This window comes from Chanodichthys erythropterus, chromosome 8 (genome assembly GCF_024489055.1).
Source record: "Chanodichthys erythropterus isolate Z2021 chromosome 8, ASM2448905v1, whole genome shotgun sequence".
Taxonomy (NCBI): Eukaryota; Metazoa; Chordata; class Actinopteri; order Cypriniformes; family Xenocyprididae; genus Chanodichthys; species Chanodichthys erythropterus.
Genome location: NC_090228.1, coordinates 7,062,699 through 7,088,578, shown reverse-complemented (window position 1 = coordinate 7,088,578; position 25,880 = coordinate 7,062,699). Strand labels below are relative to the sequence as shown.

Sequence of the window (25,880 nt, the reverse complement as noted above, 5' to 3'; positions counted from 1 at the left end):
ATCACCTTTTGGTAATTTCTCAGCCAAAATTGATGTGGGATTAAATTGCATATAAACTTACAGTCTTCCTTTTCCAGGAAAAAAGAGAAAAAAATATTGATGACTCATCCTGCACAGTTTTTTTTTTTTTTGTCCAATCAAGTAAATAATACATTTAATAAAAAATAAATATTATATATTATTTATGTATTTTTATATACATTCTAGAGAGCTTTTGATTGGACAAGAAAATTGCAGTGCTGCATGAGTCACGCATAGTTTTGCTCATTTTCCCTAAAAAAAGGCTGCAAATATGAATAAATAATAAATATATGATCATTTCACAGGGGACTTTAAAAAAAACACCACACCTCAATCGGTGTCTGCAAAGCAAAAAATGCTTTGCTACTTGTACATGAATTGCCTGGGAAAGTCTAGCACAAACCGGGGCGGACGAGCCACTGACAGTTTAAACATGCAGAGGGGACGAGCGCTATCAGGACCACGAGGGCAGGAGAATCAGTTTGTCACTCAGTGCGTCTTGTGGCATTCTGTTTTTCTAAGTCTGACTTTCAAACTCCCAGATCCAAAAAACTTCAAACAACCAAAATACCAGCACATTCATAAAACAGAACAGAACCGCTGGGAATATAAGACGGAGGGAGAGAGCGCGCACACACACACGCTCGCACAAAGGTAGCAGGCCTCGACAGCAGATGGTAAAATTAACATTTCAACAGTTCTCTTCTTTCATGTAGGTCTCGGCAGAACCGCCTTTTTTCTGGAAAAATGTAAAGGCTAGGGTTTGGAAAGATGCAAGGCTAGAGAAAGCATCTGGAAAAAGGGAAGGAGAATATTGGCTTATTGCTCCTGATGGTCCTCCTCAATGAAAAATTAAATAGGTCTGTTTTGCAGGTTTGGCTCTCTGGAGTGCCCTCCGCTCTGTTATGGAAACATCATCTCAGTAATTTATATGTGCTAGAACACCTGGTGATGAAGGAAAATAAACTTTTTTGGGCTTCTTTAAAATCTAGTCCTTTGACTTTTTCACCCTTGTCTAATCTTATCCGTCTTCTCTCGTTAACGTCCAGGCAGTGTTCGCAAATGCATTCAGGAGAAATAACCTGGAAATAATGGTGCGTTTCGTAAATTAACGCGCGCTCCGAACAGACACGTGCGGCGTCGCTGAGATATATTCAGAAGCTGTCTAATGCATTTCAAATAAATAAAAATCTAAGTGGGTGGAAAAAAAAAAAAAAGATCAAAACACAAAAGTGACAGACTCATTTGAGTCCATTGAATGGAACGCCTGAGTAGAGGCCATTAATTTGGACACAGTTATGGCTAAATTACATGTGTTTCACCTCTGTGACATTTTAAATGCAATTAAAAGCTGGTTATGAAAGAGTGCGGACTTCCTCGTGATGAGGGAAATCGCTGCGGTGATTAACATGCAAACGAGCTCACGCTGGCGGAGTAGATTGAGGTTTGAAAACCCCATTTACTTTTGTGTGATTATCTATTTACCAGTACACAGCCTTCAATCTCTCGTCGTTCCCTCGGCGCACATCACTCAATTACACTCCCACCTTTATTTACGAAGGTGCGACTGTATGGCAGAGTCGAAGCGTCCATTCCGCAGAGCCATCTTTTGTCTAGAAATCGTGAGCCTGATCTGCTGCGGCCCTCCTTGGAGCGAATTCACAGCTGGAGCATGTCAAATATCAGCCCTACCATTTGGCTACGACGATTCTGTAAACGGTTCATTAACAAAACGTCTCCGACCGCAGTTTTACAAGTTGGCCCCTGATAAATTGTTAAGTTGGAGGAGATGTTCCAGATGAAGATGAGGGGGTCTTGTGAACGCACAGGCCCTTCTGACGGTCTTGCCAGAGGAGCTCTGGATTTAGATTGAAATGAACTGTGCTGGAAACACTCAGAGTGCTATTATGTTTCGGCGTGTTGATGCAATTATCATCTGAACGCCTGGCAGCATCAGAGGAATCTAATTTAATTAATTTAAACGGATGAATAACCACGAAATTCCTGTTGTAAAAATGTGCGAAGGGATGAATGCTGGAAATGCAAAAATAAGTCATATCTTGCTTTAAAACAAAAACACAAAACACCATTTTTATGGAAATAGAGGATGTTTTTTCCCCCCAACAAAATTGAGATTTTAATTTAAAAGACATATAAAGACATAAATAGTTTTTCACTATTTTTAATTAACGTTTTGCTCTCATTGATAAATAGGGGTGTAACAATATATCGTGATACGAAAATAAAACATGTATCGTAGACAGTGACAGTATATATTGTGTATTGTTCACCCAAAATGAAAATTACTATGAAAAAAAATAAATAAATTTTACAGAGTTTTAGTGTCACTACTACATTAAACTACTATATAATGTTGAATATAATGTATAATAATGCAATGGGACAATATTTGTGGGTACTGATAATGACAAATGTCATGTGTTACCAGTAAAAAGTGGCCTACTGTACATAGGCCATGCTTTACACAGAGTGCAAGAATACACGTCTAAAATATTTTTAGCTTCAGAATCATGTATTCTGATGTCACCATTGACCTGTGCATTGGGTTACCAGCACCAAGTCCAAGCCTATTCATTTCCACTCCTAATACAATACCAAATTTAGCATTAACAGTACATTTTTGTTAACCTTTTATCAAATGTCTTGGAGCATCGCAATAATATCGTATTGTGAGTTCAGTATCGTGATATGTATCGAATCGTGACATGAGGGTATCGTTACACCCCTATTGATAAATGAAGTTGTCTCAATTAATATGAGCTCTGCATGCACAATGATAAAAAATAATTAGTAAAAGCTGTTTAAAAATAGTTTAGATGGTGCACATCACACCACAGGACATATTCCCTTCTTTTCTCAAACTACTTAAATGTATTCTCAAAGCATCTATTAAACATGCTAAACTAGATAATATTATGATCCTACTCATATATTGGTATTCTCTTAAATATGCATATATAAATAAAATAATCAGACCAACTAGACAACATTATCCTGTTTCAATAAGCAAAATGAAGGGGAAGCAGCACTATATATATATTTTTTTATCCCTCACTTTGGACCTCAGGTTTTGCCACCCACACCAGGCAGAGAAGTCTGGTCTGTATGATCTCCTTCCCCACTATCCATGCTTGCCGCAATGGGACAGAGTTTTGAGAAGCCCTCGGCTCTCTTAAAACTCCTGCTTTTCCAAGTGCTCTCAGCCTGCATAAAACAAACCCTGTTGATCCAGCCGAGGGGGTTCAGGAGAGCAAAAAATGGAAACAGTGCCATCCAGTGATGTGTCTAGGCATTCCTCAAGTGCTAGGAGTGCACTATCCTGACCCAAGGAAGCCCACAGACTGATATGTACTCTGGCAAAAACCTGTAATCTGCCATTTCTTCTTTCTGGTGACTAAAGACAGAGAAACGTCTCGGCGGAGCAGTGGGCAAAATACATCAGAATGAATAACGGTAATGTGTGCGCGCTGATTTTCAAACAGCAGTTCAGCAAGTCTGTGAAGAGTTACATCAGAAAAACCTGAACAAAACTCACCTGTTGTAATCTAATCTGTGGTTCTGCAGAGTTAAATAAGCAGATAGTTTCAGTCTTGAACACTTTTGACAAGGATCTGCAGGCAAAACGCCGGCTACTATTAACTACTACTGATCTTAATGCAATCTAAACATTTCCAAAAAGCACATCATGGATTAATTTGTATTGAAAAGCATGTGGGTTTCATTTATTGTATGAAAATAAAAGTTTTGTGATGAAAATAATCAATTAAACTTTGTAACACTTCACATCATGTGATCATCAGACACTAACGAGTTGTGTGAAACAGCATGAAACTATCAAAGATAGGGTATGCAATAAAACTGACCCTTTTTACTTTCTAAATAGAGATTCTTGGTCTTATTCTGCACAAGTTGTTATTGTTATTATTTATAAATTTTTATAAAAGTCAAAATGTAAAATCTGTTCCACCTCTGAAACAACTTTTCTTTGTGGGTGACATGAAGCAATCTTACTTTTTCAGTTTTTACCCTCCAATTAAACTACATAAAAACAATTTTCACAATCCAATCGATTCCTTTTTTTAATGTATTATTCCATTCCACTCAGAAATACACCAGATTACTAAAGTAAAATAAGCTTTGAACACATTTATTGGTGATTTTAAGATTTAACAGCATTAAGTAGTTGACTGTGTGGTTCAAATCCAAAAATTTGCTTTGAAATGCTGTTTTAAATATTTATTTATTGCATACTCTGTACTTAAACACTATAATAAATATTGCATGCTATATAAAGTATAGCATAGTCATCCGTATGCTGTACGATTAAATGTGCATTTAATTAAACATATTTGAAAGCTAATTATATAAATAAATGAGAGATTGGTCTGCTAAAGAAACATCAGAGGGATATTTTGTCCAATCCACCCCCTTATTCCAGCTCTAAATCTATTGATCTATGAAACACAGGACTCAAGGGAGGAGATTCACTTAATATTATACAACTAATCAGGAGATGAATAATGATTATACCATTTGGTAATTAAACGTCTTACAAACCATTTAACTCACTGTACGTCGGAAAGGGCCACCAGAGGTTGAAGCGATTGTTTTTTCATATTTAGTTGCAGTGTGAATCAAGGGAGTGAAAGGGAGGGGGAGTAAAAAAAAAAAAAACATGCTATGTGACACAACGGTGAAAACACGTTGATGGTTGTTAGCAGTTATGCTGCTAATCCTCTATTCTGTCAAGGCAATGAAAGGAAACAATTTGAGGAGGGAAAAAAGCCACACAAACACCTCATTCTCATGGTGAAGTGGGTAAATTATATATTTAGAAAGCTCATTAGTCGACATATGCATGGTTTCATAAAAAGAGAGAAACAGCAAATATATGCGCAAACTCGTAAGTGTGTGTATATGTTGTGAGAGAGTGTTCTTGGCACAAAGACCTCTGTGTATCACGGTCTCTGATCAACACGCAGGTGCACAAGACGCATGCTAAAAGCCAATTTGCCGTCAACAAATCCTTTCTTATCCCTACTTAAAGGTAATAATTACCCTGCATTAGCGCTGTCAGTTTGTTGTCGAGCAATGAAGGCCAAGTGCTGCGCACATACAGTGTGTTTGTACATGCCGGGTCCAGAATTTACACTCCCCAAGTGCCAAACACAACTAAAGTTGGATTTGTGTGCCAGTTGGCCAACAACTTAAAAAAATGCAACATTATATGGTTTAGAACAAAACTCATTGATTTAATGGTGTGTTCAAGTCATGTCAGAAAGACATTTTTTTATGAAGTAATGGCAAAATATGTTTCATATTTCAACAAATTTCAACTTCAAGTTATACAAGATTCAACTAGGCAATTAGTTATTAGAAATAACTTGTTCGGCCAATTTGACTATACTTAAAGGGGTAAATCAAATTTGCCTTGAGCTTTTGAGATATAAAAGGTCTTTATACCATTAAAACATCCTGCAAGTTTCATACCTTAAAATGCCTCCCTTGTTATAAACAGAGCATTTTATTTTAATTAAGCTCCAAAAATGGCTCATTTTTGACGTCACATGGGCAAATATACATAGCATAGGCCCTGCCCACTGGCTATGATGATGTATATGTTTAGGTCTGAATGCCGGCTCAGCATTGGTCGACGCTGAACACGTGAGCAGCACGAGGTATGCGTGTGATGCTGACGCCGGAGCTGGCCAATAATAAGTCGGCGTTCGGACGTAAACATGGAAGCATGCACTGCCTTCACTACGTCAACTGCATATGACAACAGTTCAAATTGTTAAATAAAGTCATTATTTTTGTTTTGTTTTTGCACAAAAAGTATTCTCGTTGCTTCATAACATTAAGGTTGAACCACTGCAGTCATGCTGACTATTTTAACAATGGCTTTAATACCTTTCTGGACCTCAAAATGTGCAATGACATTGCTGCCTATATGTGGTTCAGAAACCCTCAGGTTTCATCAAAAATATCTTAATTTGTGTTCTGAAGATGAACGAAGTTCTTACGGGTTTGGGACGACATGAGGGTGTATACTTAATGACAGAACTTTTTGGGTGAAGCAACCCTTTAAAAGATTTTGATTTAAACATCAATTGATCTAAATGACAAAAATTCTCCAGTGTCTATTAAACCTTTGACAAAATCACACCGGACATTCCAGTACTACCCAGTAAAAACTGAATTTTGGACACTGTGTATGAGTGCATTATACAACAAGCACACACACTCATAACCGCTCTCATGTTCTTGTATCATTCATAATACTTCACGCTTTTTCCTGCGACCAGTCAAAGGAAACATTGAGGTACTTGAGATTTTATTGAACGGTGGCTTGTAAACGTTGTTGCGAGGAAAAGGCGTGTGTATTAAAATCCTCTAAAAGGCATTGAGCTGGGCAGGAAAGCGGCTAGAAATCCCAACAATGGTTTCCAGGAGGGCAGTATCACGGAATGCAAACGTCTGCAGTGATGAGTGTGCGAGAGATTAGAGACGAACTCCCCCCTCCACCATTTACATAATGTAAAAACTCTTTTCTTTCATTCTCTCTTTCTTTCTTCCTCTCCAACTATTCACTAAATAAATGAGGAAACTATCAAAGCGTCGGGATGTTTGATAAAAGACAGACAGAGTGGATTCAGAACGGCCCGGTGCTCTCCACAATACATGCGGCGAGTGGCAGCATTCAGAGGCAGCCGACTGAGGAAGGGCTGGCAGAATATTTATAACGGAGGACAATGCTAATGTATTAGGGTGACACCTATACCTCCTCTAAGCCAAAGGGAATCACATTCTGATGCTGGCTTTATCTTCTGAGAAAGAATGCTGTGCTGGGAGGGGGTTTTATAGAAATTTGGACAAATGTAAATGTATAGAGAACGTGGATGATTCTTCACTAGGTTCAATAGGAACAAGGATCTTATTGAATGTGCCCTGTTTTGTTCAGCTTCTGTGTTTAAACCTGCTGTTCATTCAGATCAAGATGCAGCCAATAGACTGACAAACCTCTTCGGATTGGGTCCAAGACAAAACCTGTGGTTTCTGTTAAATACAAACCACTGTTAGGATGTCTTGTTTTCTTATCCAATTCAGAATTAAACTGTGGTACAGTTACACAGTTTAAAAGACCATCGAAACGGCATTTTCATATCTTTTGACATATATTGTCTTCAGACATATATTGTCGAGTAACTATTCAGAACAGGGCTTTTTTGAGGATTTGATTGGACTGATATATTTTCTAAAAAGAAAGATATTGAATTTTGAGATTATTAGATTTGAGATTATAAAAACATTTTGGTAACACTTTGGTATGGGGAACATATTCACTATTAACTACGACTTTTGCCTCAAACTCTTAATTTACTGCTTATTAGTAGTTGTTGTAGCGTTTAAGTTTAGATATTGGGAAGGATTTAGGGATGTTGCATATGGTCATGCAGAACAAGGCATTAATATGTGCTTTATAAGTAATAAACAGCAACTAGTTAAAAGTTAGAATTGTTCCCCATACTAAAATGTTACCATTTTTTTAAAAATAAATAAATAAAAATGTATTGACAAATTGGGGAAAATAAGACTTTATTTAAATGAATTATCATTTATATATTAAATAGAGTCAATTTTTAAAGTCATGTCTTTAAAGTCAACATGTAACAGCATTCGCAATGCATTTTACTTGTGCAATGTGATGTACTGTATTTCTTAACTTCATGTTAAACAGTATATCTGTAATTGATTGGATTATGAAAGTGTGAGTATCATAGATTTAATTTGCCTTAAAAAAAGGTAAACAGGGTTGTTTTTATACACTATAGTACAGTATAAAACTAACCTGGTGAAAATCATTCTTTGGACAAAAATGTCTCTGTGCCTTTCATTAAATGACTTGTGTAGTATTAAAACAACTAAGTGGATTGCATCACCTGACAGCAATGGCTGAGCTCTGTGGCACACTTCAACTGAACTTATAAAATCATTCCTTAAAAAACAGATTCAAATTGAGCCGTTTGCTTTCTCTCAGGCCTCTCAAAAAACATTGAACTTGTGAAATTCCTAGCTCTCCCATACCTCTAGAAAACAGCTCATTCCAGCCATTCGCCTGGAATCTATGAACCAATCAGAGAAGCGTCTGCTCACTGTGTGTTCAAGTGTGTTTTCTAGATCATTCTGGTCTATTTCAGTGAATTCTCATAAGGCAACCTATTTTATTTACTTTATCTTCAATAAAATGGTTCAGTGAGCATTAGCAACTTTGAGACACGGGTTTCAATCAGCCCTGTGGCAGCACTGTCAGTCTGCATCCAGATCTGTGTGTGTGTGGTGCAATATGCAGCAGACAGGCGAGACAGAGGGAGAAAGTAGTCTAATAACAGACAGAGTGAAGCTATGAATGAAAGAAAGAGAATTAAGTGATGAAAATAGGTCTGGAGAAAGCAGGAGAGAAATATTGGGATAAAACAAATGGAAAAGCAGCGGAACGGGACGAGAAAGAAGTGAAGGTGGAGTCTAAACAAAACTAATTTCACTTATATTAAACTTAAAAGCCTGATCAACAACAGCCCCTTTCACACATAAATCATGTGTGAACAGGAACATTTCAAAAATACTGGTAAATCAATTCTGGCAATTTCCCGGTAAGAGAATTTTTAACATTAACAGTAAGTTACCAGTACGATGCTGATGCTGTATGAACAAACAATGAAAATTACATACAAGTTCAGAATGTGTTGACTTAAAAAGTTTGCTTTGAAACAATCATAAATCTCTGTCCAAGCTATTTACAGGAAGTTCTACTGCATTTAATTATTATTATTATTTTTTTATGTAAACATCTGCTAGACGAACATCTGATCAATGCGCCGCATCTTACGCTCAAGACCCTGCCTTCATTTTCCATTTATCAGCACTGCGCCTCTGCGGTTACTTTTTTGCGTCTCATGTTTTAAGAACAAAACCGCATTCTGTGTGATCATCCCCTTACGCCTGTCACTCAGAAGTAAAAAAAAAAAAGTAACTAAAATGAAACTAAAGCACTTCTCCTCATCCAGGTGGATGAAGCATATGGCTCAGCATTTAAAGGTAATTTCCGGTGATTGACATCACAGAGTTTACCAGTATTTCGTACTGATGTGTGAATGGTATCTTACCGGTAAAAAGACGGAATGCTATTGCTTATGTGAGAACAGCACATTTGTGTATTTACCGGAAAAGTTGTTCTGGTAATTTTACGGTAATTTACCAGATAATTGTGTGAAAAGGGGCTAATGTCTGTGGTACAAATGTCAGATGCCCTCCAGAAACCTGCGTTCTGCAAGTGAACGGCGCCTTGTGGTGCCATCACATAGGGGCACAAAATCACTCTCACGGACCTTCTCCGGGACTGTTCCTGGCTGGTGGAATGACCTACCACGCTCTATCCGAGCAGCTGAGTCTCTAGCCATTTTTAAAAAAAAGCTAAAGACGTATCTTTTTCGTCAGCACTTGACACAGTAGTAGTAGCACTTACCTTGACTAATATTCTTCTCCTATCTGTGTATTTATTTATTTAAAAAAAAAATAATAATAATTCGCTATGAGCACTTTACTGACATAACTGTGACTTCACTCAGCACTTACATACTGTTGTTCTCATGTTGATTTAATTGATTCTACTACTCTCATTTGTAAGTCGCTTTGGATAAAAGCGTCTGCTAAATGACTAAATGTAAATGTAAATTACACATAGAAACTCAACTCAAATATTTTTCAGTAAAAAAAAAAAAAAAAAAATTGCAATTCTGGATCTTGTTTGCTACCTCAAAAAAAATTCAAATTTATTGCAATACAAATTCTGGAACTGATCTAGTAGATATATTTTCGAAAATAATTTTAATGTATTGCATTTCACCATACTCTGAAAGAAGGTCTAAATTATTTCCAGTATGATGCAAAACGTACCTGCTCTTCGAGATTTTCATTTAACAGGACTTGAAGGAAACAGCTGGAGAAGTACAAGAGAATAAGAAAAGGGAGACAGACAGGAAAGGAGTGCAAAAGAGATTTGAAAAGGCTTCACAGGTGAGGTGGGCTGAGGGACACCCTGTCTGTTTGGTCTCTTGTAGAAGAAGGGCATGTTTATGCAGACAGAATCTCTCTCACATGACTCCCGCTGGCTTCAGCACTCAACATCACTCCACGAGCCTCAGAATCAGGTAGTGTGACCACAGAATTGGCCCAAAGGCATGGCTTTCAAGAGTGAGGGTTACAAAAGTGAAGTGCAAGCCATGGAGAGAAATCAGAGACTCTTGGATTTGGCAGCACGGTCGCTCCAACAAACACATTCCAGTCTGAGACGGACATGTGACTCGAATCGGGTTGCGCTCGTCCCAACAACAAACACTTTCACCATCTATCAAGGCAGGTAACCGTGACACAGTTTGATTGTACAGGCTTGCGGTTTGTGGTGGGGAAGCCAAATTCCAGGCTCTAGTACCTCTCCTTCCGCAAGATCACTTTTCAAGCCATGATCAAATTATCGTGGAGAACAAAGCGGTGGGCTTGTATCTTTTGTAGTAAAGCTTTTCCTGTGAATGAGGCCAGACAAAGCGTTCAAATAGAGAAAGCATTTCAAAACAGCGCTATCAAAGCGTTGTGGGGGAGAACTCTGTTAACGTATAAGATTTCTTTCTTCCGACGAAAATAACATTAGCTGTTTATATAAAATATCAAATGCGAGAAACTCATTGAAATCCCGGAATTCTTTTGAGAAGAATCACATTTTATAAAACACACTAACACACAAATATAAGACTAAGCTAATTTAATCTAATTTACATTTAAATGAATCCTTTTTGTGGCCAATTATTCACATAATCTAGGAGTCTTACAACTCCACAGGAGGCCGAAATCCTTCATACTCCGTTGGTTCAAAGCCTCTAAATAAATTGGCTGCAAGAAACCAATGGCAGCTTCCATCGCATTTTCGTGTTGTAATCCTAGTTTAGTCAACTCAATTGGAGTTGATGTGACAATTGTCCGAACATATGTTTCTAATCTAACTCTGGGATGTTTAATACATATTCTTAATGAAGAAATTGGCAGAAATTGGTCATTGGACTCACATTCTCAAATATTCAATCTGCACCCATTCATTCCTAATCCACCCATGTCTATTCTACACCGCGATCCATTTCACGACTGCACAGGGGGTTCAAAATATATTCCAGGCGACACACAGGGGTGGGTAGGGTTTGGGGGGTAGAAGACAGCCAGAGACCTATGCATTGGACATGATCACCTGCAAGCAAAATGTCTGGCTAATTCCCGCCATCTGGTCCAATTGTCCTGGCACATGGAAACATTCCAGCACTCGTGACCTCTCCACAATAAACCATGTAGATTTCTGTGTATCAAACTAGCTGTGTATAATTGAGAGACAAAAAAGACTAGCAAACCAAGGAGAAGTCACAGTGAAGGACACTGACTCTCGGCCCATTCAGACGGCTGATTAGCATAGCACTCCTGCCGGATCAATAACCTCATTGACTCTGTCTGTCTCCTCTATCAGGAATGATGGTAGACTCTCTTTTGTAACTCTTTTCTCGGGGCAACTGTCCATTCTCCATGAACTCTTGCTCTATTTTTCAAACAGGCCTCGATTTGTTTTCTTCTGTCTCGCTGTCTTTGAGAATGTGAGTAAATAAAGCTGTCTAGATGGCACTGAGAAAGATTAGAATGTAGCTTTGCTTTATCTGGTTCTGAATGCCTGGAAAAGAGAGAGAACAAAGGTGCCACCATCATTGCCAGAGTTTACTTTGCAAACCTCTTAATATCACGTTTAAGAAAAATATGTCCAAGACAAGGAGCCACTCAAGCTCCAATTTGCTCACAGCATGGCTTTACAAGCCCTTTCCCAAACCTAGCTTAACAGGAAAATGGAAAGTTGGAAACATAAAAAAAAAAAAAACCTTTCTAATTTGGAGACAAAACAATGAAGCGAAGAGAGTTTAAGAAGAGAAAAACCAGAACTATGAAGTGAACCTCTGATGGCCTGAACTTTTTTCCCCATCCATCATAAAAAGTCTTAAGTTTAAAATATTCGATCAAAATGGGGGGATTGACCAGTGGCTTGATCCCAGGAGCTGTTCGGGTTCTGGGGGTTAATGGGGGATAAAGATTAGGAGGAACCGGGCTTCGCTTCATCTCCGTCCCCAACCACCTTCCCTTTCCAATCCCAAATCAGCCACACAATGAGACCTGCCAATGGAGACAGATCCCAGTTTCCTTTGATATCCTTCCGAGCTTTCGGATCTGAGTGTCCAGAGCAAAGCTCCATGGAGGTTACTCTCGACTCCGGGGAGTGGAAGAGCTCACTCTGAGCCATTTTAGATGGAAATGACAGGCACTCTACTAGAACAAGAAATCATTTTTCAAAGCGAAGAACGCACTAGGCCGTCCATCCGAAGAGTGAGCAACGCCATCCCTCCTCTTTAAACTCGGGTGAGATATGCTTAATTGCTGTAGATTTTATAATGTGTGCATTGGCGGTGTGAAGTTGGGCAGCAATTATACTTTTTTTTTTTTTTTTTATACATACTGATCAGAGGACTTCTGTTCCAGAACAGATATGCTTTAAGAGTTCATCTTTGAAGATTTAAGTGGATACTCGTCAAATTAAAAACTAATATTCAAATCTCTTTAAGGAGGGGAGAGAGGAGCTGGGTTTTGCTTAGCCTTGTGAGGCAACGACTTCTGGGGATTTCAGCTCCTGCTTTACGCCAAGCCACCCAACCTCTTCAGCAAATGCAAACTTTAATCAGTCCCGCACCTTAAAGGCAGAGTAATGGCTTGGAATAGCCTCACTGATGGATGCTTCTCTGCAGAGCTGAGTTGAGTTGAATGCTGGACTCCGCTGAGTTTAGCAATTCGGCAGCAAAGAGTGGGCTGTCATTGCTAGCTAAATGAGAAACATTCTCAACTCAGATTTAAAAACATGGATATATTGGATCCCATATGGATCCCATATCACCATATATTGGATCCCATATGGATCCCATATTGCCAGTACATGAGGTGCTTACCCACGTTTTTTTTTTTTTTCCTTCATATTGAAGCATAATAACAAATCTTTCTCAATCATGATCTGTAGACTAATTACTAAAGGGTTAGTTCACCCAAAAATGAAAGCTGTCATCATTTACTCACCCTCAAGTCGTTCCAAACTTGTATGACTTTCTTCTGTGGAATTGAAGTGGAGGAATGTTCCAAAATGTACTTTTTCCATATAATGAAAGTGAACAGGGATACAGGTTGCACCATTAAAGTTTCATGGGAGCAGTGAAAATTTTTTTATTGTTTATTTGCTTAAAATCATCTCATATTCCTTCAGCTCTCATTCGCACTTCTACAGTAAATATTTAAACAAAGTTCTTTTGTGATTAAACCTTACATGTGTTATCTAAAAGCACGATATTTGAACAGATAATCTCAGATCTCTTTGTTGCAAAAATCTATCATATGGTTTTTAATCTGCTAGGAATATGGCACACATGAGTCATGGGACTACTTTTATATATTTTTATAGTGCTTTTTTGGACCTCAAAGGCCCAAATCACTATTCCCTTTCATTATATGTAAAAGAGTGGCAAGTACAATCATCAACATTTCTCCTTTTGTGTTACACAGAAGAGGGTGAGTAAATGATTAGGGTGAGTAAATGATTAGTTAAAATAAAACTTTTGATCATTTTTTGTGAACTATCCCTTTAGAACAAAAATGATAAGAACAACTACTAATATCAGGACCTTTAAAAAAGACAATAAATCTCTTGCTCAAATCAACATGACCTAAACTCTTCCTGAACTGGCTTGAATAGGTGCAGGTTTCTCTAATTTACCCTTCGCAACTGTAGCCACTCGTCTGGCAATGTCTACATCGCTAATGATGACGACCACAACCTCCGTCACATAATCAGCAGTCACATTCTCACAGATGGTGAGATTCTTTATGCGTATTTTTCACTTACTTGGTGACAAAACCATCATCAGAGCTTCATGGAAGGCCGGAAGGAGCCGGACAACACGCTTCAAACCTTAACCTGCTGGTTATTCACCACAATAGATTTATCTTGACTTTTAACTGCCTTTTACATGAAACCCCACAACCGTCGAGACCATCAGAAACTAAGTGGACTCTCTCGACTATCATGATGCATCAAGAATCTTTAAGATCCCGGACTCCTCGTTATTAACGCTCCTCTCAGGATGTGGTTGATGGAATATATAATGGAAGTGATTTTTGAGAGGACATATCAATTATGGCTGAGACAGACAGACCAAACATGCAAATTAGCACTTTAAAGATTGCTTTTACTCACCACTTTCGCCTTGGTTTCAGAGTACTCCTGCTGCGCTATGAGCAACGGCCATACCAGGTCTCATCCTGACCAACACAGAATGGGAAACATGTAAACATGCATATATTTTTCTTAGATGATTTTTGTTTTAACACTATAAAGGTGGCAAAACCACAAAAAATGACAGTGTAAGCATGTTGTCAAAGATATTTAGGGAGATTGCAATGACAGACAAGGTTTACCGCTTGTGTCATGCAAGAGTTTTTTCATCTCCACAGCAAAATAATTACAACAAAGTCTGTCACACTCCATCAATACAACAGGTCAATCAAATAACTGGATGTGGGCTCATTTCACGTCAATGTGCCGCAGTTGCGTACGATCACGCACTCGTTTTTTTATCTCGTTTTCAAAGAGTGCATCTGCCAAAAAGATGAAAGTGTTGACAGAAGTACAAGAGAAGCTGTGTTTTTCGATCTTACCCTGAGGGGAAACTTTCAGTTGATGTCCGTGTTTGTTTGGAAGAGAAGAGTCCAAGTATGAGAGAATCTGTCAAAAAACAACAAAAAAAAACGTATTACGCCTTATTCAGAGGGAATTTTTCAATTGTAAATTTTTGAGAGCACTTCGATACCTTCATCTGCATTTCAGACTGACATATATCACACTCAGAATAATAATATGCGTCAGAAACGAGGGAAAATGTTTTGCCCTCGAAACAGCTTGCCATGCCTGGCAGGTTAAAACTAACCAAGCATAAATCAAACTTTCCATCGAGGCTTCTGCCGTTTTTTTTTGCTGACACTCACAGATATGTTCAACTAAATGAGCGTGTGCAGCTCAGTTCACCTCATTTTTGAAAAAAAAAAAACTGCAAGTTGTAACATATTTCTTCTTTTTTTTTTTTCTTTTTTTTTGAAGAATACAGTTCACTTGTAAATCTACAGTATGGGACACACACACACACAAACCAGCCGAATGGCTTCGGATTCTCCCTCTCCCAGAATTCCAAAGACCCCTGTAGGCAACTAACAACTTCAGGATCCCGTGGAATGTGCTCCCTGAACTGTATGAAAAGAGGAGGGGGTTTGCTTAGGAGAGCATTTCTGCAAACACAAACCCGCCACTGCTTTAACTGCTTGTGTTTGAGGAGGTGTTACACACTGAGACGGAGGGTTTGGAGGAAATAGCACAAACTGTCTATTAGCCCGAGTATTAAGATACACATCTTCGCACTCAATTACATGCGCACGTATGTGGTGTTCGTAATTCTGGAAGTACGCTCAGTTTACGAGTACAAATAGTGTATATTTAAGCTCACTAGCTCAGTCAACATTTGAATGAGAGATTTATTATCAAAATTAGATTTAAGACTGTTCTGTCTGTGCTTTTTGCACATGCAAGTGTACACAAACTCTGGAAGTGAAAAGCGATCTATAAAAAGGTCTGAATAATCATTCTGGAAAAGCGTTAATGTCCAGTACATTTCAAACAAAGCTTGTGTTAATACCGCAATGTCATTGGACTAGGGCTGCACAATATATCATTTCAGCAATGTGTGTCCGTGATCATCACATCGCAGTATAGGGATCATAGCTGATTCGCACACTCAAAAAAATGCTGGGTTAAAAACAACCCAAGTTGGGTTGAAAATGGACAAACCCAGCAATTGGGTTGTTGTAACCCAGTGGCTGGGTTAAATGTTTGCCCAACGTGCTGGGTAGTTTTATTTAACTCAACTGTTGTATAAAAATTACTGTATTGCTTGCTTAAAATGAACCCAAAATATGCTGGAAATTAACATTTATTAATATGTTTAATAAATGAGCATCTATTAATAAGATAATGAATAATAAACAATAAATATTGATTAAATTGCTTATTAATAAATGTACACCTTTTGATAATTATTGTTGCCTCTAGTAATTATGTGTCTGATTTTTAATTTCTCACCTATTTTGGATTCATTTTAAGCCAGCCATATAGTCATTTTTAATCAGTAGTTGGGTTAAATAAAACTACCCAGCAGGTTGGGCAAACATTTAACCCAACCACTGGGTTAAAACAACCCAATTGCTGGGTTTGTCCATTTTCAACCCAACTTGGGTTGTTTTTAACCAAAAATTTTTTAGAGTGTATGGCCCGTCTTGATGAGTATCCTTGTAAACATAGTAGCTTATCCCAGCTGAGGAATAAGGGTCTTGTCTAGCAAAATTCTCAATCATTTTCTAAAAAAAAAAAATAAATTAAAATGATATTGCTTTACGTATTCATGTTGGAAAGGTTAAGCGTGATGTAGCCTAAAGTACCGAGCAAGTGTTTACAAAGTGATCGTGCAAAGACTAAGTCAAACGCCCTTCACAAAAAAAGGTAAAACAAAGATTTTGAAGTTGGAGGAGAAAACAAGTTTTTTGCCCTACCGCGGTACTTCCGCCTACGTCATACATGACCTTCCCAATGTGATTATGTAATGCGTGGCCCATCGCAGACCTAGTGCAAGACAAGTATTTGTGGTCAAAAAGTATAACATTTTTATTATTTTTTAGAAAATGACGGATCGTTTCACTAGATAAGACCCTTATTTTATCAGCTGGGATTGTGTAGATTCCTTTGAAGCTGCACTATGCAGTGTTATGTTATTTGATTATTCAATTTCTGTATCTGAATATTGTTAGACTTACCTGAAAAATAAAGCACTGCTTATTTCATTTGTATCTCTATCTATTTGCTATGCATATTAACTCCCCAACAAAATCACCTCAATCATTCTAGAATGATTAATTCTTTCCAAATAGAGCTATTAAAGTCATCTGGTGAAATTGTTTTTATAATCACAATATAAATCGCAGAAAACCAAAATATCGCAATGTCAGTTTTTTCCAATATTGTGCAGTTCTACTCTGGACTGAGAAAACTCACCTTTTAAAATCGACTTACCAATGAGTTTACACAATACCAGACCCGTTTCAATTGGAGATCTCTAAATACTTTATATACACACACACACATACACACTGCATTAGCGCAGGTCATCCTAATGTCACTGTCTGATATTTACATGAAGCCCGGAGTAAAAGTCGAGATAAACTATTTCAAATCAAGGGCAAGAATACCTCTCCGGCCCCTCTGCTGGGTGTGCAGATGAAAGAAGACATTATGCGAACAAGTCAGATTACAGTACACAATAATTTTTTACCTTTTCAAGTAAATACCATTCCCGTGTTAGGAGGTGGAAGCCACCGCAATATATTTTGACTGAGGGCCGAACGGCCCTTATCAGTGCTAGTCAAGCAATTCAGGCCCCCCGAACAAAGATGAGTCTTCAAACTCCCTCCATTCATCAGCGGACGTGTAATTACCCCCGGTTCACAGTCTAGACGTTACCGCTTTCAGGGTATTTAAGATCCCCTTTGCAACATGCAGCATGCTTGCACCCGGCCCAATGTTAAATCTGCAGCAGATAAATTAGCGAAGAATGCAAGTAAAAAAAAAGAAGCGCGGCCACAATGAAAAGAACTTTATCCTCCCTGCTGCTAAATGAGATTTCTTTGAAATGCAGATCAGTGGCGCTAGATTAGTGAATTTTAGCTGCTGTCAACATCATAACAAAATACAAATGCGATTGTTCGTCTGGGCCTTATCTCCTTGCTTCCATCTGCTTCTTCCCGTATTTACTCGGGTCGATTTACTATGCAGATCTAAATAAGACGCGCTCGCGGCACAATGGCTTCTTAAGCTTCTACATCAAGGTATTTGAGAGCGCCGTCACATGAAAAGCTGCCCCATCAAAGGCACATCCCTAATGAACTTCCCTATCACAGAGGGATGGCGCGGCGCTCCGGAGAGGCTCGCGGAGAGGGGCTAAATCACAGGAAGGATACCTCAGCGGCCCGTGGAGATTAACACACAACGGGGACCCTCAAACAGGAGGCCGTCCGAGCCAAACCCAGGGTAGCTTGAGGTTCAACGGCAGATTAACAGTCAAATTAAAACACCCAGGTAGGGGAATAACAGCGTGTACCTCAAGGTAAGATGGACGTTTGTAACTAATACAACAAACGGTGAAGCATACAAAGCTGCGTTCACCAAAACGATGACAGTAATCTTCAAAGCCAAGGAATAACCTCTAATTTCACGCCATATTTGTTGCATCTGTACACAGATGGGATTACAACTCAAATCCCACAACTTACTCACAAAAAAGCACGGTGGGCGAGAGAGAGGGAACATATATAAGGGTGCAAAGATGCATTTTGGGTTAAAATCGTCATGCACCAGTGGTTTACGGAGGGGGGCTGGAGCAATTAGCCCCAGAGGCAGTGCACACACGAGACCGGCACATGTGGCTCGCAGTAGAGCTCTGACATCACGGCATGATGAGAGGGCAATGGGAATATGGTGGTGGGGGTTGAACGTGAGCGTGTGGCAGCCACGCGTGTGCCAGGTTCCAGCTTCCGCTTCACACCAAAGAGAAAAGAAAAAAAAAAGAGCAAGGTGGGGGGACTGCATTCTCTACGGAGGCCCTTTCGGAAAACATCCTAACACGGAAGCAGCATCCAGCGGCCCTGCGGTTGCGCGACACAAACCGCAGTTGTCTTTTGCGCGTCTTTCCCTCCTCCCCTCGCTGTCTTCACCCTGCCAAGTGGGCTCGATGCCAGTCGCATTTGCAACCACGAGGGACCGTTGCCTTTTTTTTCTTGTTTAATGAAATGACAAAACAACAGATTTACATATGCAGAAACAGGTGTTGTAACAGGTTTGACTCCTCTTGACCTAAAACGTGTTGCGTGGGGGAAAATGGGGGGGGGAAGAAACAGGGAGGGAAAAAAAGTTTATTAGCAACAGCTGCCTGGAGGGTGTTTAGGCTCTGATGGGCATTCAGATCTACACCATCTGCCCTGCTGGTTGCCAGAAGTGACAATCTAAATTAAAAACCACTCATCAAAAAGCATAAAAATAAACTATTGTATTGCTGTGGCCATATGCTGTAAGTGGCCCTATCAAAGACAAAAAGGGAATCAGAGGGAGTATAATTAACCCTCTAAAAGACATCCCTGAGCACCAAACACAACAATGGCTTGCTTGCCATCCACGAACACACACACATTCCTACACACATACCAAGAGTCATATTTACACTTCAGAAAGGATGCTGGTGTTTCAATATTCAAAATATGACTGTGCTATTGATTAATATTGGTGGATTACATTAAATTGTGCTACATATGATACATTTATAGTCTAGAATATAATTATAAAATCTGATTATTCAAACACAAAAAACTACTGTGACAATATCATAGCATGGTGATGGGATCAGAAGGAAATACCGTGGTATTTTTATTTTATACCATGGTACTGACAATTAAAATATTCATGATTCACAAACAGGCAGAAAATGTAAAATAATATGAATATTAATAATAAAATCTATTCCTTCTGCACTAACTCTATTGTGCAAAGATGTATAATACTTTAATATGGTACTGAATGATTACAAACTAACATAGATGATAAAATAACATCAATATTAATAATAAAATCAGAATATTCTGCAATGACCCTTACACTAAATGCAGTAACATGGTGGTATAAGATGGTGATACCATTGTATTTTGATATATACCATGATACTGAATAATTATCATAATCATGTCCCCGACATAATGTAAATTTTTAAGATCAATAATGAAATATCATCAATATTATTAATAAAATGTGAATTTTTTCCCTACTCTTTACAAAAACCATGGTTTTACATGACACTCAAAGGTACTTTGAAGAATACCATGGTATATGTCCACAAAACAATATTACATGCTAAGAAAATCATACTTTTGCAAGCATAAAAGATAGTTTGCTATACAAATTAAATGTCAAACACAGCAATCAGGCATTCCTTTAAAACAATAGAGAAACACGAAGGTCAAACACATTGACTCAGACACGACAGCTCAGTAACTCAACAACAACATGCAGAAAAACCTAGAAAACAACAATTCAGGCCAAAGAGTCAGTCTAAAAATATTCGCTCTGCCCTTGTCAGAGACAAAGGGAGCATTAATTTGCCCTGTTATTATTTAGAGAGGGCAGGAGGAACAAACCTGAGCCCGTCGTGACCCTGCCACAGTGTTGCAACTTGTTCTAGAGCGATGCCAGCAGAAGGCAGCACCATATGCCCGCAGCCTTGGGCCCGATGCTCTTTCTGCAGCCTAATACGCCTGTCAGGAGACGTTACTGTCACAAATCCTCTGTTTTTCCATAACGTGTTTCAAATAAACAGATTTTTTTTTTCACTTACTAACAGAATTGTCCTCAGAGATTCCAGTTAGAAGGTCAGTGTCTGATTCTACTATAATGACAGCATCTACACTCTACACACAAAATTCTGGGCTGTTTTAACCCATGTTTGGGTCAAATGTGGTCAAACCCAACTGTTGGTTTACTTTTTCTTTTTTTTATTAAAATTTTAAACCCAAGGGTTGGGTTGGGCCATATTTGTCCCAAACATGGGTTGAAACGACCCAGCATTTTTAGAGTGTTTGTTTTTAAGAATATTTTGATTACAAGCATGATCATTCATAAATAACTTATAATAACACACATACATATATACATACATGAGATATATATATATATATATATATATATATATATATATATATATATATATATATATATATATATATATGCGTGTATATACAGCTATGGAAAAAATTAAGAGACCACTCCAAGTTCAGAAATCAATGTTAAGTGGTCTCTTATTTTTTTCCATAGCTGTATATATATATATATATATATATATATATATATATATATATATATATATATATATATATATATATATATATATTATATATATAGGCCTATATATTAGTGCTGTCAAATGATTAATTGCGATTAATCACATCCAAAATAAAAGTTTGTGTTTACATAATATGTGTGTGCACTGTGTATTTTATGTATAAATATACACACACACACGTATATAGATAAAAATATAATTATATATATGTATATATATTATATATACATATATAATATACCTTTCTTAAATAGCTGCATTTCAACATTGGTGCTGAAACTAAGCCTAGCATAAACAGTATCACTTAGACTAGCATCGAGTCTACTTCCACACTTCCTCTCGTCACAGGCCACAGGCAAGTTTGGTCCGAGCAGGGCTGACCTTGCCGTTTACTACAAATGACACCCCCCTGCATCTACATTGACTGGGGTTTTAAGTCAACCAGAGACTAAAACGCTCAGTAAATCAATGCCTTCAGACAACAAGACCCTGTCATGCCTTCAAAATGCAAAAAAAAGAGATGACACAACATATCAGCACTGATATTATCAGCTATGCGTACAATTAATAATTTCAAGGGCATTTGTACTCTAAGATAAGATGCTTATGGGTGATTTAAATACCTCTCCATAAAGGTCATGTGATATCGTTCCTGTGAAAGAGCGCCGTCACAGTCAAAAGACTAGATTTGGGGATTATATACGCCATGTTTAAAAGAAAGAATAAATGCAGTTCTCAGCTATCAAACAGACTGTGGAAAGGTCTAGAGCGTTGCAACCTCAGATACAGATGAAACAGTTCCCTTTACTCAATACATTAAACATTTTAATCCATAAAATAAGCATCATAATATCAACTGTAATACAACAAAAACAGCATTTCTCATTTCTAAGAGATGACCTCAGAGGAAGCCCGTGCACTCGGTGTCTTAGTTACTGAAGCACACCAAACGTCATTAGGATGATGTGGATAATTATGGCGCATAAGACCTCTTAAGCATGTAATACAGTCTTTTATCTGGAGAAGTCAATCTCTGCGAGGCTGACAGCTAGCAGCATATGATCCCAGTAAACAAATACTTTCACGCGGCACCAAAGTGCCATTAAAGGCCAGAACTGTCAACACAAATTCCACTCTTGCGAGAGGAAAGGAAAGGGAGGGGGAAAAAAGAAAAAAGACTTGATCACCTCTGGTTGCCTTAACATGCATGGAGGTTGTCATGGAAACATTTCTGTGAAGTTAACATGGATACAAACAGAAGGCTTTCCGCCTTAATTGCCATTAGAGTTTTATGACCCTGTTTAGAGATGTATATTAAAACACACACGGGGTAATTACACCACTTATCACGGAAACACATATGAAAACTACACTCTTAAAAATGCTGGGTTAAAAACAACCCAAGATGGGTTGAAAATGGACAAACCCAGCAGTTGGGTTAAATATTTGCCCAACCTGCTGGGTAGGTTTATTTATCTCAACTATTGTTTAATGACTGTATTGCTTGCTTAAAATTAACCCAAAGTATGGTGGAAATTAACATGTATTAATATATATATATAATAAATTAACATTTATTAGTGCATTTAATGAATAATAATTAAACAATACACATTTATTAAATTGCTTATTAATACATGTTTACCTTTAGAGTATTATTGTTGTCTCTAGTCATTATGTGTCTGTTATTTTTAACTTACCTCATTTCAAGCCAGCCATATAGTAATTTTGAAACAATAGTTGAGTTAAATAAAACTGCCCTCCCTGGGTTTGTCCATTTTTAAGCCAACTTGGGTTGTTTTTAACCCAGCATTTTTTGGAGCTTAACCTTTGACATTCCAAGGTTGTTTTCCTTAAAATCCTCTAAAGAAACACTACAATAAAGAAAAAACAGAGTTTTGATGGGCATTTTCTGTAAGTGGTGACTGCAGGATGCAATATGAAATATTTGAAAGAAAAAAACTTGTGATTTTAAACAACAAATTGGTTCTATCCACATTACTCTCTCAATATGAATAAAAGCAAAACCTACAAGAAGTCAACTCACCATGGCTTCTTAACCCAGACAAATGATTTTATTTTACTCAATGCACGTGCATTAATTTTAAAAGGATGTCTTTCCTTTTAACATAAAGCAGTGCATGTACACACCCCAGCAAATGATGAACGCCGTAATCAGGCTGTGCCCACAAAAACATCAGGATAATTTGAATACAGGCCCCGCTTTCCTGTCGCAGGTCAGCCGTCCCCCCCTCCCTCCGCATGTCGTACGTGAAACATCACGCTCCAAACACTGCTCATTGAAACAGTGCTAATTAAAATCACCTGGGAAGAACTGCGTGGGGCTAACAAAGGGCCGGGCTTCACGTTACAGAGCACGTCTAGAGCTGCCGAGGTGTGAGTGTGTGTGTGTGCTCGAAATTTTACTACTGCTATTACGGCCTCTTTGAAGCGACAAAGCGTTGAGTGACGAAGCACCATGATGCACACCTGCACTTCACCTGCACAGCTGCCGCAGCGAAACAGAGGTGCTTCTGCAACCAACATAGGGGTGTAAACTCTCAGAGTTAATCACAGCCATGACAGGAGCTGTAATACTATACACCTTGTTTAAAAAAAAAAAAAAAAAAATCACCTACCCTATTGATTTAGTCCCACCAGATCCCTTGAACCCACTGAAACTGCGCTGGCAGTAGATGTGGCTGTCTTAAGAGGAGTGCTGTCCATTAACACTCCAATACATCAGCCTTACTGTCCTGACACTCACTGCTCCGAGAGCAGCTCCAAAGCGATGAAGAATTCACTCCGGATTATGGAAATGGAGCAAGCAACCACGGTAAGAATAATGTAAACCTTGATGATAATAATAATAACGTGTATTATATATAATAATAATACATAACGTGTATTATATATATATATATATATATATATATATATATATATACACATTAGTAAATGTCACTTTTTTTACACTTCACGACAATCTGAAAATATTAAAACTCATGCAAAATTACAAAGCTTAAAAACAGACCAAAACTAAATAATATTAAAATAAATAAATGACCTGATTTCAATTTTAAAAACTTGTATAAACCTATTCATCACTCTTAATCATTTGAAGAAAAAAAAATGTATAAATAGTAAATGCACTGATACGAGAGCAATAATAGATTCCTGCATATTTACATTTCATGCCTTAGTGCATTAACTAAAATCCCTTATTTTAAAACGGACAGAAATTCTTCCGTTATTATTATTACTTTCAAAACCAAACTAATGTACGTTTACATTTCCCTCAGGTTGTTTTAAAACTACGACGCACAAATACAAACAGCAATAAACACTACGAAAGTTGATGAGACGTGTAATAACCTAATATGCCACAAACTGTCACTGGATGTTTATTGATTATGAGGATAGAACCACAGAGCTGACTTCTCACAAACTCTCTAACAACACAAACACTTTATAAACCATCCAACAAGCACTAAACAACCCATCCCTCAACTTCTGAGTGAAGTCAAACTCAGAAGGTCAGTGTATGAAAGGCATAAACGTGAAAACTCACCAAAAGAAGTGAATGTATCTCCTTCGAGGATGCAAAGTTTCTCGTGTTTACGAGTCAGTGGTTTAAAAAAGCGCTAAAAACAAACGCACAACACGCGCTGTTGATATTCCTCCGCTCGGAGTCGCGAGACGCTGCTGTCTTCAGTCAGTGTGCTGCTGTTATTACCGACGCAACAGTGTAAAAAACGCCCGAGTAACACCGACTCCTGTTTGAATGCGCTCGCATGACGCGCAACGCGAAGCGGCAGCTTGTTTTTTTGTATCTCAATTCAATACATCGCAATGTTTCGGCCGAGTTTTGGTGGGGGGGACTAGCTTATTAGAATGCAGGGAGGCACTTATGCGGACGTGCATGTTGTTATTTTTTGGCGTACTGCGACCCCACGTGACGTCATGTCCACCTGCCGAGTAAACAATACAGTCATTAGAAGTTTTTGTTTATCGAGTCTTTTAAATAGGCTACACTAAGAAGAAGAAACCAAGATCAATTGTTTCATTTGCTATAGAGATGAATATATATCCTGAGGAGTAGGAATGTGAAGTGCTGTCATTTATTTTATTTTTCTTTTATTTATCAATTTTATTATTACTATCCTTTGTTTCTGTTATTATTATTATCATCCAAAATTGTAATCCCTATTCATTTATGTTTGTGGTTAAAGTTAATACATGTTTATTATATTATTATTATTATTATTTATTACAAATAAATAAAAATAAACAAAGTCTTCAAAAGTGTTATTTATCTATAAAAATCTGAAGAGTGGAAGAGTGTTCAAAACAAAAGAACAACAGAGAATTATTGTGTTGTGTTGTCCAGTGTTTTGTGTGCTTTCATTTTTTATTTCATTGCACATGAAATTTATCACCACTTGCTTAACAGTTCATTTAAACCTTGAGATGATCAACTGTACATCATCAGCAAATTCTTTTCATTTTGATGAGATATTGGTTACATGAATAATAGTGATAATTTTGTTTTTGACCAATTATGTGCTTGAATTACTAAATCTCTTTTGAGAATGATACACATACTGTAATGGTGAGTTCTGCATCATATGTGTACTGTGACTGTGTGCCACTGCCTTGAAATATTCATGTAAACTTAACAGG

The 25,880-nt window shown here is 37.9% G+C and overlaps 1 protein-coding gene across 8 annotated transcripts in view; it reads right to left on the bottom strand.

Moving 5' to 3' along the window:
• The window catches only part of foxp2 (forkhead box P2), a 113,384-nt gene that overhangs the window by 84,353 nt on the left and 3,151 nt on the right, over positions 1-25,880 (bottom strand). For 7 of the 8 annotated variants that reach the window (XM_067391645.1, XM_067391644.1, XM_067391649.1 and 4 more), the window contains exons 1-3: positions 24,769-25,141; positions 14,875-14,941; positions 14,414-14,478 (exon numbers count right to left, since the gene is read on the bottom strand). The gene's annotated coding sequence lies outside the window, so the exon portion shown is untranslated. Of the gene's footprint in view, positions 1-14,413; positions 14,479-14,874; positions 14,942-24,768; positions 25,142-25,880 lie in introns of those variants that run through there. The other variant, XM_067391646.1, reaches the window with a different exon arrangement.